We start from the raw sequence: 19,667 nt of genomic DNA on the forward strand, positions 1-19,667 counted from the left end.
ACACAGACTAAGCAATTTTGGGTTCACGCTCAGGAAAAAAAAAAAAAAAATGTTTTCACAGAATATAAACCAAAAACTCACTTAAGCAAATAAACATAATTTCAAGGCGGGCTGATCAGTAGGCAACATCTAGCAGGCCTTGAGCATTATTGTGTTATGGTTAATAATTCCATTTTCTGAAACATTAGTAATACTTCTGCATTCCTCGATGGCTTTTATACTCCTGTTTTTGCTTAGGTTTAAAACAGAAGAAAATGAAACTTTAATACCACAGTTTTCTTATAAATATACAAGAAGAATGCATCAGTGGATTCCCCAAAGAATTTACAACCATTCACAGCATTACACAGTCATCAGCACTAAGCAGGGGTCTCCACATTTTTCAGTTTTCTCTTTAAGTTCAGTGATAATATCCACACTAGCTTAAATTATTCAAGATGATGAAACTTTATTGGTGAACATGCACTGCCTAAATTTAAAACTGTACATTATTATCTTCCCTTGTAAATGTATTTTAAGGATGTGTTAAGCTTTTTGAAGTGTAATTCAGAGACTACTGTATCTCCAACAACATAAAATACTTTTCATCTTGTGAAGGATCCTTTAGACTTCTAAGGTCCTATCTGTTGTACATTTTTAAGTCCCTTTATAGTTTCAAACCCAGTGGGTTACGCATGTTAAATTCAATCCCTAAATTGAATTCAAAGTTGATAGGAGCCTGCCTGCAGAACTAAGAAAAGTCTTCCTATTATAAGTACCAAAAGTCAATATTTTTAACCCCTCATTGACACACTTTTTTTCTTATAGTTTATTCCTAGAAATAATCCAGTGTTACTTATAAGAAGGGGAAAAGAAGATAAACTCAATTTTAATTGCATCCTATGACATGACTATCAGCGTGGCCCAGATTCTTACAAGAATTTTAAGTATCGTGTTTTTTACTATTATTATTTTACACCCTATAATCTCTCTTCATAAATATGGATCCCTTTTTCCTAAGCATGGTAGAAACACAGAACTCTTGCAGAGAACTTAAAACTTACATACAAAAAAAGATTGTAAAAGATATAGAAGAAGATGGAGAGGTGTTGGCTCACAGGACTAAAAGTGTCCCAGTACAGCAGCAGCCTCTCTGGTGGGAATGACTTCTGACATTTTAAAGCGATGGGTGGGTAGAAAGGGACAAACTTTGGAGTAGGTGACAAGATTCAGTGTGGAAATGGTAGCTGAAATTTTACTTGTAGACGGTAACACTGAAGGATAACTTTAGTCACACGATCACATAGAAAGCACCATGACTGCTTACAGGCACAATACTACCTTGGGTATTCCGGGGCCGCACACCACAGCCTGCAAAGCTGACCAGATGCAACAGAACAGAGTGCATGGAGGCCTCATCCTGACACCCAGCGATGTGTCAGAACCAGAAGAGTGCAAAGCCAGTAGAGCACAATTACTCAGCACATTGCAACATCTCACTCTGAAAGCCAAGTGGTTCACAAGGATCAGCCAACAAGCACCTGACAGCCCCACCTCATGCCTTGGTAGGACTGAACTCATAGCAACAAGAAATACCCCGTAGTGATTCCTCCGTAAATTACCATCAGTATAAAGTGACCAACAGGAACACCACCTTCTGCACAGGAGCAGCCTATTATCCAGGTTCCAGGCGGGGTGCCCCCTATCCAAGGGCCCTATGGAGTATGCCATGGACCCTCAGAGGACAAGTCTGGGACAAACAGGAAGGGGGCGTGGCAGAGCCTGTGTCTCAGGACTGGACCCTTGTACCTGTGATACTGATGACAGCTGCTTCTGAACAGAGTGAAATCCCACGCTCTACTTTTGTCCCTGCCCAAAACTTTAGCAAAACCAGTATGAGCTAACAAATCTGCCCGTGAAGTTCAGCACGCTGTACCCAGTATTTCCTGCGTGACTGGCTTCCACCCTCTGATTAATAGCACAGGCAAAGCAAGCACAATTTCGGATATGCTTGAAACAATTAGCTTTCAAGAATGACTTTTGTCATCAATTCTGTCTGTCTTACAAAGTTAGAAATTCCCTTGATACGCTGTCCATGTCACTATGCTAAATAATAGCAACTATTCTTAATTAAAAATGATCACTGGGTGTAGCTTTCCATCTTCACAGCAGTCTACAAAGAACCACAGCATAGGCATCACAACAAGAGACAGGAATAAGCCCAAACGTCTCTGAGCGTCTAGCCTCCTACAGACCTTGATGCCCTTTTCTTATATAAGCATCATAAAAAGTCAGTGTCTCCAAAAACCACGGGTTTGTTTTCGTTGCTTGCAGTGTGTTATTTCACCAGCCCAGATTAGCCCACTTTGCCCCTGGGTGTAGGGGTTTAATTTCTCTTGTTTACATCTCAGACTAATGTTTTACATATTGCTTTAAATCTGTCAGGAACCAAAGCATTTTGCAAACTGAATGCAGATGTCAAACAACCTTTTCAACAGAAGTAAAATGGTCTAAGAGGCAGGTCATGGGGTCCTATTCCCAGCAGCTCTAAGTTCACATCCCTGGCTGACACTTGCTTAATGGACAGATTTAGGCAAACGACCTAGCTTCTCCCTCCCTCAATTTTCTTGTGTATATAACGAGAATAATGATATACTGTTGCTTTTCAGAAGCCTTATCGATGATTAGTTGATGCTTGGGCAGCAGTGTGACACCATGGTTGGTCTCTTTAAGAGATTGTCTGGGGCAGGAGGAGAGGGACCATCTGCTCAGTTTCTTTGACATGCGCTTCTGAAAAACAAGGTACTAAATAACTGCTGAGCACATATTTGTCACCACTGAAACAGCCATTCCAGAGTCTGTTTAACAGAGAACAGCAAAATAGCTACTTGATATAAAAATAAAAGGAAAAATGTGGGATCTGAATCTCTGTCACCCACTGTCGACTTACACCACAAAAATATCCCAAGGTCACTGGCACCAGTACAGGCCTTCCCTGGGCATGCTCTGCAATTACAGTGACAGTGGGGGCAACCACACAGCCAGGATAACAAGGAGTCATCTGGTACAGGAGGAGTGTTGGGGGGCATGGATTTAGCACAGCACCTTTACAGGCACTCCTCCCCTAAAGCAGATGCAGCCTACTAAAGAGGATGAGGAGGTTCATGCTCTCTAGCTGCAAAGTGCTGTTGCCAGCCTGCATAATTTAGAGCTGTTTGGATGGACATTACACAGCAGTCGATGCCGTGCTATCCCTAGAGTGGGGCAGAGCACCACAAATGGGGCTTAAAGCCATCCTTTCAACATCCTCTCGGTTTGTGATGTGCACTTATTGCTCAGCACCCAGGATCAGGGCCACAAGCACAAGGCAGATTCATTGATTTAAAATTTAGACATCCCAAACACAAATTTTATTCAAAATAGAAGCAGGCCAACATAAAGAAGAAAGAGTATTCTGTGGGGTTTTATAGTTGGTCAGAAACTCAGCTTTATAGCTCCTGTGAAAAACAGCATTATCAGCAAAGGCACCCTCCAGTGTGAGGGCATCAGCTCTAAACTAACTCAGAGGGAAATGCAAATCTATTAAGTCAACACCAGTTGTCTCTGACCTATTTAGTCCTTATCTGCCCACAAGCTTATTCTGATTTACTTGAAGCAGTTTATCTAGGATGAGCTAAGACCTTGTTACTAATTGGCAAGCACCTTGTTTCACATTGGCCTGAATATCTTAAACTCAGCTAAAAAAGTCTAGTTTAGAGAGATCAAAGTGTCTACACAGCTATCCACGGTGCTTTAACTAAGCTCTTTTTAAACTGAATCTTAAATTAAACTAAATTGAAACCTTTTAATTAAGGTGCATGCTTGCGCCAAAGATACTGTCTATTTGCGTGCTGACCAAAGACTTGGTTAACTGGCATGAACCAAAGAAAATCCATTGGGCAAAAGACACCTCACATCCCAAATGTTTCTTTTCTGTGTTGCTTCCAGGCGTCAGAACCATAAAGCCTTCAGGTCCACTGAAGTGTGCTGAACCTTGATCCTAGAAGCGCTGTCATACAGAGTGAAAATGAGGTACACGAGAACATGAATAATATATATCACATTGCACTACATAGCTCCGTCGCATGCAAATGTCAAGAACTGGATCGTCAGTGCAATATTCAGTCCAGTTCACAGGCTGGATATAGTATTAGGTGCTGTTGTTTAATTCAATATCAAAAAATGTCCCTCGGGCAAGCTAATAGTTAAGGTCAAAATAGTAAGAAATACCCACTACCTTCAGGAGCCAAACCAGGGTCAGTCCCAGGTGGGCCAAGAGATCCTGGCCCCAGCATAAAGCCATCTGTCTACCGAGGCTGATTTTGAGCAGACAATCAGATTTACTTCTTTCTTTCTGACTCCTTACTCATGTTTCCCAAAGCTGAGGCTAACAGCTGCACAAACTTCTGCATTGGCTTTCCTGCTACATTCCAGCCACTCCTAGATCCTTTCAAATCCCTCAGCAACTGCACTCCTGTCCACATGAGGGCTCAGGGGGGGAAAATAAAGAGCGGAACAGAAATTTTCAGGAAAAAAATGTGGGAAAGGGGTCAGGAGAGGTTCGACATTGTTACTTTTGCTTGGTTCTCTGATGTGATTTCTTCTGACTCCCAGCATGTCTTCTTCCTCACCCCAGCTCTCCCTGTAACCACTACTTATTCCTTGCTCTCATGAGTAACTCCCAGCTTGAAGGGAAAGCTGACTTTAGGGGCAAACAGCACTAAGCCCCACACCGTGACAGGTCCCAAATTATATAGCTACACAAGCCACGACAGGATAGAGGAAGGGAAAAGGACCCAAATCTTAGCCCTTGACCCCTACAAGTTTAATGCTACCTCTGGCTGCAAGAAAAGGCCTTTTCTCTTTCTCTGTCACCTCTCAGTCACTCTGTGAACAGCTGCTCATATTTCTTCTTTTGTTGGACATGCTTCTAAAAAACAGCTTCATATACACAATGCTGATCTGAAGCTCCGGCATCTACCATCTACTTTCAGCTGAAGAACCAAGTTCCATATTCAGGGACAAATTATGCCTGCTCCTGTGAGAGCATCAAGGGAATCCAGAAAGAAAAGCCATTGGGGTTCCCTCATACACATGCAACATGATTTGTAATGGAGCAGAGCAAACTCAGCAGCATCCAACCCTCCACCACGTGCTATATGTGACAGCAGGGTTTATAAGTCAGTGTAGAAAGAGGGGACCAGGAGAGACACACTGTTGAGATGACCAGGAGTCCATTACCTTCTGCCTTGACTTAGGCAAAACTTCTCTGTTTAGAAGATGGTGTCTATCCCTGGAGAATAGACACATTCTTCAAGAAAAGGTCTCCTGTTTTCCATTTGTAATGTGCATTTTAACAGCTTTAAATTGCTCTGCACATTATTCAGGTGCATAATTAATAAATAATAATAATAACTTGATGCTGGTTCTATTTGGCATCCGCTGGAGAGCTTAGGCCTCAGTGTGGTTTGGTAATGCTCTCAGCACTTACCAGTCAGACACCATCAGGCCACTCTAAGGTTGGTGGTAAGAGACAGTCTGGGCAGCACAGGGGAGGGGTTTGCTGTTCAGAAGGCTGCTAGATTTATTTAGTATCATATAAAAGCCCTTAGAAAAAAACTTCTTCCTTTCTCTTAACTGCCTGCCAAGAAATTACTTGGGGGAATGGGGAAAATGCTCTTTAAAAGGCTATTAAATGTTATTGTTAAAAGAAAAAGGTGTCCATAATGTAATGCCTTCCCCAGAGCAGTTCTTTCCTCTCCTCAGAACTGCATCTCAGCCTTCTGTTTGTTTTGCACTACCAAACTGAAGTTGATGCTGTGGCTCCTGATGAATTGGTGCTTGATGTCATTGCCAATGCTAATAGTTCTCCAAAAGGAGACTATTTGGTTTTATAATTGCAGCAACAGTTACATCAGGCACTCTCAAAACAAAAAAAAAAAAATTAAGCCTCTCAGTATCTCAGAGGAAGACAACTCCATTTTCTCTTCAAGTATTTTGGTGAGAATCTTGGTTAAATAACACCAAACTCCAGGTTTTTTATCACTGCATGTACAAGCAGAGTGATCGCATTACCTCTAGGCAAGGGCTGACCCTGTGAAGATGGAAGTTTGCAAGACTGGTTCTTTATACTGTTCAGGATTGCCCAAGGTCATGAGCATTACAGGCTACTACAGACCAAAACTTCAAAGCAAGCTTCCAGTATTATTTTTAATCATTGGCTCCCACCATCATCATGTCTGGGGAAATCTGAGTCTGATCTGAGGCTCGTATTCGCGGCCAAATCTATTGTGTAATCTATATACCAAGGAGATTATTCAAACTACTATGAGCACTGCTAAGCTCACCAGTAAGAAAGCAAGACTGGAATTTGTAACATTTGGCTTTTTTTGGCAGCTGATATGTATGTGCATAAGCATGCAAATGATACATGTATACCTACACAAAGGCTAGAAAGTTTTTTTCCTCCTAATCCCAGAACTCAGTGTCCATCCCACAGCAATTGGTGAGATGGCACCAGCATCAACACTTGACTCAGATTGGAGCTGAATTTATTACACTGGTTTTAAGCAGACCAGAAATTATAGGGAAAAAAAAAAAACCAACCAAACAAAAAAAAACCACACTCTAATTTCATATCCGTGGCACTGATTTGACAACAGGCAGATCTTTTGCAGCACTAGTGTTGCTGTCTTACTAACAGAAAAGTAAGAAGGAACTGATTTTTCAATTATTTGGTTTCAAAAGCCTGGTAATGTTTAAGTCGGCACTTGCTGTACATACAGCCCCCGGGTGACATCACAGCTTTGAGTTTCAGTATTGAACGTGAAGTTATTACAGTGGGTGGGGAAGAGGGAAGCAGTCATTTTAAAAATCAGACTGACAGCCAGCACTCTGAATGGGTTACCAGCAGCTGTCCTGGCTTTGAACTGTAACAGTTTTATTTTAAAAAGTTAGATCAGGAGCAAAAACTCCCCATCCCCCTTTAAGCTTTTTTAATAAAAATTCAAAGTGAAGAGCTGACATAGCCCTGAGTAAAAGCAATCGAAAGAGCTACAGTTGGCTACAAGTCTGGAGAAAGGAAATTTTCTTGTTAAATTTCCAGCAGCAGTGGGAAGAAAATGAGAAAAAGGGAAGGGAAGAAACCAGAGAACCTGGAGTGGGCAGAGAGTCAAGAAGAAAAAGAGAAGGACTAGTTCAGTTTGTTATTGTTAGAGGACATACATAGTTAGCAGCACATTGAGTGCCACTTGTATGTGCAGCAATACTGCTAACATCAGTACACTCAAGTGAGCAAGTTCTGGCAGCCCTTGTATCCTCCAAGGGTGTAAACAGATTGTCCCAATTCCAGTGCCATAAGAAAACCACAAAAATACCCTCTATTAACATTGCCACTGGTATGCCAGCTAAAGTAAGAAATTCCAGCCTAATCTCAGAAATCAGTCTTGCTTTTCCCTTTATTACCCTTCACAGTGGCTCATACAACGCAGAGCAGTGCGAGTGATCTGTGCTGTGCACTGCAGGTGCCTGTAGGACTGGATGGTATTACCTTTTCTGGGAGTGGTGATGTGGGGGGAGTTTGAATAGGTATAACAATTTCACTGTGAAATACTGTATGTCAAAAAAAGAGAAATAATGAAACCCCAGGGTTATCCCTTTAACAACTCTTTTTTTTTTTATTTGAAAAACTTAATCAGGAATTTTTATTACTCCCAAATAGTGTTTTAAAATAAAAACCAATCCCTTCCAAGCTGCCTTGGGCATACACTACTGAAACTTGCAGATGGAAGGCATTCTTGCAGACAGTGCTTCCTAATCCTGCCAGGAGTTGGAGAGGGGGCAAGGAAATCTCCAGGGTAAAACAACGGGAGCAGAGGTCCTGTAGGACAAGAAGATGATGAATTCCAAGGGAGCAAGGAGAGCAAAACATCAGAGGGAGAGATTCTGGGTTAAGGAAGCAGAACGGCAGTGGAGGGGAAAGTCCCATAAGGAAAACAGAATAGCAAGAGAGGTGAGGCATAACAGAGGAAAGCGCAGAGTGGCAGAGCCACAGGGCCAAATCTGTAGATAGCTCTTGAAATCCTAGAAGCAAAATTGCAGTAAAAGGAGAATAATACAAATGCAGTGAGTCTGAGGGAAGTTTATATCTAATAAATCGCAATATGAAGTTTACATTCAGGAAAAATTTCTAAGACCAGTTTTTCCATATGTCGGGGCTCCAGTATCATCACAAACTACCTGAGATTCACTCTCAGTGTTGAGAGTCACAGTCTACTGTGTCTAGGTATCCTTCGGTGTCTGTGTATAATATCCACCAGGTTCTTGTACTATGCCCACCACTGGTATTTGGGCCATCATTAGTCAGAATTAAATTGAGCAGCTACTCCAGGACCAGAGCAACGAAAGTTCCTATTTCATTCCTTATTTTCATCTACCCAGTTTTCTCAAAGTTTCCTCTTTCTGTAGGTTTGTCTGTATGTAAAGGTCACTGGTTTTGGAAGCATCAGCAGAAATTATTCAAATTCTTCCAAGAAAAGGCAGAGAGATATGTATATATCTATCTATAAGAAGAAAGAAAATCCAGCTTTTAGGTTTTTTTAAACAGATGTGGAACCAAACTAATCACCAAAGAAAGATGAATTCTGAACTGAAAATTAACTTTGCTATGGAAAAGCGTCCTTAAGTATTCAGGCCAAGTTATAAGCCTATTATACTATAAAGCATGGTTAGTCTGACTCTTTACTAACCCTTTAAAACCAGGTGTTAAGGCAAAATCCATTTTACCACAACTGGCAAACTTAGGATAGCAGCCAAAGAGTGACATATGTCATCATCCTAAAACAGCTCTAAATTAGCTGACAAGAAGCCTCGGCAGCACAGGCTGCAGTACAGGCCTGACAATCCACTTGACTCCTTGGACGGGTTTCACAAGTCACGTTAAGGTCTGTGCTGCCAGTGATACATGTTGTTGTAGGCCTAAACTAAGGAACTCCTGACTGAAGATCAGTAGCAACAGCACCGACACGGAGTTTGCGACTGAGCAAAGAGTATAGTGGCTGCACTGGCAGGTTCACTACAGGGCACAATTAAGGTTACCCGTGTAGCCCAGCTCTTGAGCTTTGAGACTCTTGGTTCTACCTCTGACTTGTCTTTGAGTTGAAGTCAAAGATTACATGTGCACTGATGTCACTGATCTTTTGACCTTGTATTTTTGTAGTGTTAAACAGTGGGTTCAAAAGATAAATTCTCTGTCTGTACCATACGTGTTGATATATAAATGGTTATCTATTTAGACACAGGCCTAAATACAAAGCTAAGGAAGACACCAGCACATATACAGCAGATTATAGATAATTGCTGTTCGTTTACTGATCCTTACCCCCCACAGAACTGTGTAAGTTAACGAGCTCTGAAATATGAGTTTCAAAAAAACCTTCATTTCAATAATATTATACACCCTCGGGCTCCTATTAAACTTTTTTGCAACAATAACACCATTCAAACTAACATTCATATGTGAACTACAGTGATACTGCACCACAGGAAAATGCAGAGAAAATTAAATAGAAAAAAAAGCAGGTTTTAGTCTACTAGTTATCTTAGCCACGTTCAAATTAATAGGCAACAGTTCCTAGGGATAGGTAAATAGCCTACAAGAAAATCAGAACCTGCCTGGCCTTCTACCGTATACTTGAAAGCAGCAGCTGGAAAACAGAAATATCACAGGTTTTATTTCTCAGAATTTCTGCTGTGCTCAAAATGTAGCAAGCACTAGCCTTCTTGAGTGATTTTCTATCAGATTCTTAATCTCATCACACTCTTAAAGAGATATACACACACACACACAACACACTGCTCATCATCAGAATTTGCCCCTGAGATCGCAAGGCTGGCCTTGACCCAAGCCTATATGTGACCCAAACAGTAGTGACTCATTTACTAAACTCTGCTCTTTCCAGCTTTACCCTCACTTGCACCGAAGCCATCTCCAGTGTTGCTACAAATGCTGTGCAGGTATCCCTCTCAGGAAATCCCAGATATAAGATTTTTCAGAAAGACTTACAAATTTATACCCGGTGCAGAGGGGTGAAACTTGCCCTCCCAACTCAAGCAGGGCCTGTTTTTTAAAGTTCTCTAGCAACATGAACAAGTAAGCTAATGCTTAATGAAATTCAGAAAGCTCAGTGGAAATCAGTCAGAAGAGGTTGGCCGGGCACTTCTGCAATTCTGGTTAGGCAGCTGCAGAGATATTAACAACTTTCAAAACGTGGCTGTAGAGCACTTTAGAAAACCTACCTTTCATGTTTTCTACATCATTAATGTACACATATTGATTTGGATGCTTATCCAGAAAAGATACAATCCGACAACATTCGTTTCATGAGCAAAGAAGGTTAAAAACCACAACACTAGACCCTTACGTACCTCAGCTTCATGAAGTTTGAATTCTGATCCCAGTCCAAACATAATCTCAATTCACCTCTACACATTGACATCTGTGCTGGAGCTTTTGCTGAAGCCTCATACCACAATACTGTAAGCAGAATCCAAGATTTCCAAAGGCAACAAGAGTAAGTAAAGATTGCATATGGAATTGAGATCTGGCCTCTAAGAAATGCCTTGTATCTTAAACCTTCAGATTACAGGTCTGTGTTTTGTCTCTGAGCCTGTAAGGAGTGCTGTGTGGTGACAGGAATTTGACCTATCTGTTTCTCATCACAGGACTTGGGTACTTCCTTCCCATTTTGATTATTTGGCCTTAGAACTCTCTGATTCATAGAATAAAGTAAATGAGACTGAAGTGAATTTTTAAAAGGCTCTGTTATTCCTGTCTAAGCTAATTGTGTAATCCTGTTCTGTGCAATAACAATCACATACGTTTTCTGTACGAGTTCAGCCTTATACACAAAACCTTTTCAACACAGTTCTTTTAATATCCCTGTGCCTACACAATTCCAGTGCAATCCAACAGAGTGGGCTGGCCAACTCACAACTGGTGGCTGTTGATTTTTTTGTTTGTTTATTTGCAGATCATCAAGAGCATGTGAAGAGTGGGTATGTGTGAAAAGAACTGCAGACTGAGCAGCTTAAAATTGGAGCTCGAGCAAAAAACACTCTTTTCCTGTTCAAAATTATTCAGGACTGAATCCTGACCTCAAGGTAAAGCAGAGAAAACTGGATTTGAAGAGGAGGGGTTCTACATCTGGTTATAGGAGCAGGTTCTGCTTTCCCAAGTCAAAGGGCACTGGAAACGTTGTTCTGCACTGCAGCCCTATAGCTATTGGCGTTATCCCTTGTATCTGCATTATCTGTAGTCAGTCTGATATCCGCTTGCTAAATTTCTTGTCCACCCTCTATTTCATCAAATGTGGTAAGGACTGTACTGAAGTACACCCCTGCAGGAAACACTGTGAGCTATCTATCAGGGAAAGATCTCCAAAGTAGACAGCCCCATGCAGCTGATCTGGTCTAGTTCTGCTGGCTTCTGCAAGCCTCGGGATTTGAAAGCTTCTCATCTAATGCTTACCTGGAATACTAGGTGGTCAGAGAAGCACTGTGGCTGGGAAATAAAAACTGTACACATCTGAAATGCTCTTCCTTCCCAACAAAGGACTATATTAGCTTCCCGGTGAGTGATAATTATGGTATCTCAGAGAACAATTACAAGCAAAGGCTCTCAAAACTGAAACAAGGGGGCATTTTTTGTTGAGAAGTCCTGACCAGCCTCAGTGTGCTTCACCTCCATTGACAGGTGAAGCACAGTGTGGAGAGCCCACTGGGCACAAGGTGAAAACTCTGAACATCTCCTAGCCATGCTGTAGGCAATAGAGAAAGCAGCAGCTGCTACAGTGTGGAGGAAGAGCTGGAGAATGTGGGCCAGAAGACTGGCAGTTTCAGTCCAGCCCTAAAGCTCAGCTGTCTCTGAGGCCAACAAGTCTGGTGACATGGTGAAGAACTTAGTCTCACAGTACCAAAGCAAAGAAGGCTAAGCTCTTCCCCTCCTCTCCTCCAGCGAGTCCTGGAGCCGGAGCTAAGGCAGCCTTTTTAATGCAAGTGCAAAGATTTACAATGTGGACAGTGGGTGAGGTTTGAAAGTGGGCATCAAGTACAATTAACTGAGAGCCTGAGGGACTCTGTCTCAGTGAGAGCACATTAATACAATTCTAAAGTGCAGGAGTGCTCTAACAGTGCTCTTTAATCAGGCTGAGGTGACCTATCAGAAAATGTGAGATGACTGTGGATAAACCGTCCATATGCTGAATACCAAGGCATTTAATGAAAAATTTCCCTTAATAGAAAAATTTGCCATGCTCAATACTTTTCATTGACTACTTTTTTACAATTGCACCCATTTGATAGCAATTGTCATTAAGTTTTCTATGTAACATCAACTGAAAATCATTTATTTCCTGCTCCAAACAGCAATTAATGCCAATTATTTTACACAGCACCACAGACTGCTACAGATTTTTCAATTTTCCACTCAGCTTCTCTATATAGTTTTTATTTTTTAGTTTAGTTTCATAATTTTCAACTATTCAAAACAAGAGGCTGAAATGGTGATTTCATCTTTTATAGCAAAAGATAATTGAAAAGGCCGAACTATTAGAGCAGCAGGAACTACATAAACGAAAGAATAAGGATGCACCATTGTCTCTCTGATTTTGATTTTAACTTAGGAAATGTCAATATCTGTAACAGAAAATCCAAAAGAGGGCTGTATTATACTGAAATGGACATATGGCTTTTCTATGCTACAGATACAAGTTTCTTACATTGTACTCTTCCTGTGACAAGGTGGCAAATTTGAGACCCCAGGACTGCTTTCTCTCTTGATGGGAGTAAATGCTACACCTTGAAGATTGCTTGATTGCAGGATCAAGGTCAGAGCTCTGAGGTGCAGTGAAGACTGCATCCAAGGAGTGATTCCAGAAAGAGCTAATTCTTTCCTTTGTCTTAGCTCTGATCTAACTTGCTCAAGGTTGAAGAAGGACCACCACCATGTGAAAATTTTCTGAATGTTTGGTTTTTTCAATAAAATGGATTTCATTGTTGCAGTTAATGGAAAGGAACTTCTGGTTTTTGAACATTAACAAATGCTAGGTTTTCATGAAGACACCTTAATTCTTTCATCAACTTTTTAGAGGAAAAAAAATGTATTTTCCTGGTTTGCTGCAGATGGATTTTGTAAATTCCTTTTCACAATGGTTAGTGGTTTCTGACACGTCACAATCATGAGCTCTACCCGGATCTACTGTTGCCTCCTCTAAATCTGCCAGACTCACACAAGGACCAGAAGGAAATACTACAGACAATGTCTTATGCAGCAGGGCCTTTGAACTAAACACTTTCTTCCTAATCCTCATATTGCTTGCAGAATTTCACCCTCAGTCACTAAAATAATAGAAAATCTTGCTTCAGAAAGTTTTTTTAATCAAACAAAATGATAGACCCATTTTTTATTCTTGTGGCTAAAGTCCAAAAACACACACTCTGTCAATGGTGTTGAATTTAGTATTTTTGTGATAAAGCTCTTTGAGCTTCTTTTCAAATAAACATGTACAGCTTTAAATGAATAAATCATGCAAATACATGTTAATGTATACATAAATTAACACAACATAATAAGGAAAACGAAGAAACAAGATTACAAATTTTCTGCACCTCCAAAATATGAGAGTGATATTTGCTTTAGAAAGAACAAACTCATTTAGAGGAAAAGCTTATATAGATCCAAACAAACCCAAATCACCAATGAAAGCTAATTTTATGTTCAGCAAAGAAGGAAGATGTGCTTCCCACTACAATAGACAAAATCCAATTAAATTAGGCAAATGCAAAAACACAGAAACAAAATTTAATTTAGTACATAAAATCCTAGAGTTGAATTCTGTTGTCCATTCCATGTTCATAACCCTCACGAAATGAGTTAGAGATTCTGGGGAACAGTATTCAGTGCATATGAAGAATGGGGGCAGTCAACAGGAGACTCTGCTTCAAAGATTCAAGTTTTCAGATAGTATGTATTTCCTTTTCCCTGTATCGCTATTTCTGTTTCTCTTTTTCAACTTTGAATGTTTTTAAAATAAGACAAAAAATAGCATTTGGGGAATACTGCTCAAAAGACATCATCTCAACATGCATGCTTCATACATATGCCCTATGCAATGGGATGAATTTTTCGAAGCACTCCCCCTTTGTCTAACTCTGTTCCAACTAAAGCAAAGGATACATTTCAGCCGATACAGACTTACTCATTGCTGAGTTCTTTTGAAAATCCTGCCCCATGCTTTCTCTTACCACTCTTACCAATAAGCTGCTGTTACTACGAGGCTCATAAATTTGTGGTTTGTGAGGTTACAAAGAACTTATGTCATTGTCTAAAAGCCACAGACAGTAGTTTTCTAAGGCAAACCCAAACTCCAGTACAATACTGCCAAGTTAAAGAAAGACATCTCCTGACAGATAGTCTATAATGCTGCTTACCACCACATATTTGGGGGGCAGTTTATTAGTATCAAGCATATTTTGACAAATGATATTCTGTTCGCAAAGACCAGGTTTCTGCTGAATTCTGGTTTCTGTTTACAAGAATCAAACTTTATAATCAAGACACCTCACAGGTCAGAAGTGTTCAACAGAAACATTTGCTTAAATCAGCTGTCTTTCACCCTGAACAGCCTTCTTGAGAAGAGCAGAAAATTCAGCCTAAGACTCCCTGATAGTCCTTTGAAGACGGCAGGGTTTATCATAGGCAAGCAGAGTATAAAGTAAGGACACCGACCTGATGAATCTCTTCTGTCTAATGCATTTGCCAGACCCTTATTGCTGCACCTAGGTGCCACAACTGACTCCATTTACTAGTCAGTTTTGATACATGGACTCATAACATGATTCTCCACATTACCACTTTAAATATAAGATTGCTTATCTGGAATGACAGCCCTGTTAGAACCAATTCATTCTTCATAGTGTCCTGGACCTTGGCCCTTTAGTTAAGCTAGAGTGAAGCAGAGCGGATTTTTGTTTGCAGCAGTCTTATGCCCACCAGTATGCTGCCCTTGCCGATGCATCAATCTTTACACAGATGCATATTGTTATCTTAGGATTCAATTCAGCATCCAAGTACAGTAAGTGGCAGAACTCTTACTATACGAAATGCTAGTTGTTCAGTTTCTGGTCTCTCCTTTTCACATGGTGGTTAAAAAACAAGAACAGACAAGAATATCCTACTGCTGTCCTCCAAATCACCCAGCTTCCAACCATTTCTTCTGTTGTCCAAGGCTAATATCAACATGTCAGAGATGTTAAGATATATTTCTCCTTCAGTATAAAGAATATGCAATTTCCTGACAGACTTCAGTACTGTACTGTCAACAAAAATATCAGCACAATAAAGCTACAAAGTTAACAACCCATTCTGTGATTTCTGGAGATGTCAGTAGTTATTATAAATGACTTTCCAGTTAATTACCTGTTTTGAAAATTAAGGAGATTGGGGGTTCACAGCTGCTCCAATAAGTAGCTTCAGTGCCCGCCTCATCCCATTGAGTGTGATAAATAATATATTCTCTACCACCCAGACTGCCAGACAGTGGCTGCGTCAAACTCCTCAGAGAGCACACTTTGTCTGCCATGTGTTATAGGCAACATTTATGACAAAAGTAGAAATTAGATGGTGGTTAATCTTGCTTCTCTGTGTCCCATGTGGGGCACAAGCACAGTTATAGCGTGGCTTGCTGGATGACAGTCAGAAAAAATGATCTCAACAAATTGTGTGTACATCAGGATACAGCACAAAGAATGGGCTTAGGAAATTATTTTTGGTGAATTGGGCAATGAGGTATTCTCTAAAAGAGAAACAAGGTGACGGAAGAGCAAATTTTATTTCCTCTTGAAAAAAAAAAAAGCAAGCTTACATTACAGTTAGATCAGAGTGAAGAACAATGAAATCATACTGCTCTGGGGTTTTTAATTTGCTTCTTATTGCTGCTTAGACTGTTTAGCTTGCAGATCATAATAAACTCCATTATAATGACAGCACCAAAAGATGGATCCAGCTTATAAAAATACTACTAAAGTAATAGCAGTAAGTTCTGCATTGTAGTTCCTGTGAAATGCAAAAAGGAATGATTCTCATTTCACTTACATAGGTATAAACAAGGTAAATTCGATAGTCACAGAAGACTGACAAATTAAGGCAAGTGAGATCAGAATTGCACTTACATGTAGACTGTCACCACACCATAACAACACAGGACACAAATCAAAGTTTTGCCGGAAGAAAAACTCTGAGGTAGTCCCTAGTAAGCCTTATCCGCTTCTAAATGGGATTTGATTCAGCTTGCAAAGTAACTGAAAGTCAACCCCCAGCTGTGATTTCCCTCTGAACACTTTTTTAAATATATAATTATAGCATGAAGATCATAAGAGGTAGCATGAGTTAACAGAATCATAATTTGCTAAAGAAACTTGCTGGCTGGAGTTACGGATTCCTTATATCAAAGCACAAGGAGATGTAGTAATGGTATAACTTCATTCCTCAACATCTCCTGTCTACTATACCTCATGCCAAAAAGCAGTACCGTTCATGACTAGTGATGCCATTTATCATTTAGACTCCTGCTTCCAACAAAACCTAGTGTTTGTGTCAAGGAATCGGGAGCTGTGGCTACACGTCATATTGGAACTGTCCAAACTTCTGTGTTTCTGCCCATGGTTGTTGCATTTTACTCAAGCAAGTAAACACATTGATCGATCTGAACACAAGGACCACTCTGTGCATAACATGTAAAGTATAACACTGAATTAAGTGTACAATAACGCATGGGTGTTAACTCCTCTTGGGAGTTTCTGAGAACTCCTGGGAATTCTTTCAGGAGCAGGAGAATTTTCACTTTACTTTGATGAATCTTTTATTTCCTCCCCAATTTTTAATGAAACACAGGAACTTTAACTCCTAAAAGTTGATAACAGCTGGCATCCTTCTGCTTTCACGCTTCACATCTTTTCATTCTTAAGAGCCTTGTCAATCTTGTTTTGACCCTTCAACTCTATACTTCCTTCTGTCTGTTGATGCAGTGACTGGCTTACCACCACAAAAGAATAGTCATATAAGAGATCACTAGCCGTATAATAGACTTTAAAACTTAATGTTTCTTTCCAGTTCTGTATAGAATATAGTTATTTCCCAAACATACAACTTCATATTGGCTAGGCTGGAATAAACAAACCGGCCTCCTGCATTCTCCCCTGAAGATTTTCAAAGGCTCTCCAGGACTTGAATCAGGAATCGCATTGATTTTCAGTAAATCCTTTCTCCTAATTCCTCTAAAGCATTTCAGAAAACCTCCTGCCACAATGCCTCAGAGAACATATGTAGTGCAGTCTTAGGACATGAAATTGCAAGTGATGTTACAATTTTTTAATATTTGCTATACCAACAGCATGCTGACATAAATACCCAACATAAATTTCTCTAGAAAGATACATGTTTACAGGGTTATAGCTTTACTAAAATACCCTGCTCATTATCATGAAATCTATTGATGTATTTACATTAGGTAGAGCTATCTTTGCCTTCACTGGAAAGATCCAGAAATCACAAATTTTTTTCTTTAATTTCACAATACAAAGCCTTTAGCTAGGATGACAATTTTGGTCTGTAAGACCGTAAATATTTGTCTATTCAAAGGCAGCATTTATCTTACAAAGGCACACATACCAGTTTTGCCTCTGACAAGTTCCTTGTTTATTTATTACTCTAATAACAAATAGACTGTCATCCCTGCTGGGCCTCAAAGATGAACTAAATCTGCTGACACAACTGATTGGGAGCGGCTGCAAATTATTTTCCTAAAACTGTGCAATAGCAGATTCATGTTGGGAAGAATGTTTAAATCATAATTCTGTTAGTGGCCTATATACTCCATAGTAACAACATGCAAAGAAACTAGAAACACTTTTGTAACCCTCATGTTTATACTGCAGCATTTGATTTTCATTTTGTCCAAACAGGAGAGAAGCAGTGAAGGGGAGACAGATTTTTTTGTGTGTTGAGTGCTCTGTGTGCACACATGCCAAGAGCAAAGCACAGCATCTTAATTGGATGGGTCCAGAGGCTCCAGCAGACAAGGGAGAGTGACAGTCACTGGACATGCTTGATAGCTCTCTCTAAAGTAGTGTACAAAATTTCTGGGAAAAGATAGACAGATCCATATATCTCCAATTTTGGAGAGCTGAGCCTACCAGAGCATGATAGGAAAGGCCTAGAAGTAGGTGAGTAAAAGATCTTCTACAGGCTGAGCATTGGATGATAAGAGTCCTAAGGCACATTATGCCTTACCAGATCACAACCTTAAAACTCTTCAGCCTCTTGGACAGAGCGGACACTGGGAAGGAATCATGCGCCTGGCACCGCTACCTGGCTTCGGAGACACGGGCCTGAGGCAGGGCAACCGAGCAGAGACCCACCCCACTCCTTACTGAAGACTGAGGCCCTGGCAATTGCATTCCAGCAACCGTAAGAAGAAAATTGCCAAAGAATTACCACGTAATAGTTCTACTTAGCAGTATCATTCACAGACACTTCAAATGCTGGACGCAGGTCTTTGCATGCATGAACAGTTAGGTCTTAAGAAACAGTATGTGGCACTTACTGTCTCAGCTCCCTCCAAGGCTTAATGCCTTCTGGGCTGTTACAAAGGTCTCACCAGAATGAGCTTTTGGAACAATGGGGATTTAGAAGAAGTACAAGAGAAAGGCAACACATTAGGAACACATAAAATTAGCCAGACTAGCAAAGATGTACTATTTACCCCACTTAAGTCAAGCTGGGCCCTATGGTAAGGACAAACTTTTGAAACTGGCATACCTTAACCAGAAAAGCACATGTGAAGACAGTGAGATTCTTGTACACCTGGATGGGCAATCCAGAAGCCAGACTGGAGGAACAAAAAACCGTATAAAGGCTGCTCTTCTGCTTAGTTCCCACTGGGGGCGGGGAGGACTTGGAGCACAACGCTGAGCCAAGCTGCCTGATCCAAAACTGGCAACATTGCCAGCAAGTATCTATGCAGAACAGGAGCAAAGTAAGGAGACGATTGTGCATCAAAAGGGTATCTCTGACCAGACAGGTTTCCTGGGATAAACCATTCACAGTCAAGGAGGTGCTTAAAGGCACAAATAATCGTTAACTTCACTGAAAATGCTTTTATAGTCATGCCATTTATGTACTTGCAGAGAACTCAGCTGGAAATCTCTGCGTCACTTAGTCTTTCTTAAATTTATAGTGAAAGCAGGGGTACCTGAACCTTATTGTGGCCTATGCACAGCGGGAAATTACATGACACCCACCTCTTGGTCACCTTCTGCCTCCCTGTATTTACTGGCTCCTATGCTGGACAGATTTTTAGCCAGCACTCTTCACAGTAATAGCTGTTATAGCCACTTGGTCATGTGGTTTGAGGCATTTCCAAGGAAACCTCTCAGCAATTATTTCTGGAGATGGAAAGCAGTCTTTTAGCATGTCTTAGTATCTATTCCACATACTTTATAATATAACAATTTATTCTGCAATGTGATTACATGTTGGCATAGACTCTGATTAGGGCTTTAAACAGGAACTAACAGCAGTTATGTTGAATATG

Source organism: Vanellus vanellus (genome assembly GCF_965231255.1).
Source record: "Vanellus vanellus genome assembly, chromosome: 5".
Taxonomy (NCBI): Eukaryota; Metazoa; Chordata; class Aves; order Charadriiformes; family Charadriidae; genus Vanellus; species Vanellus vanellus.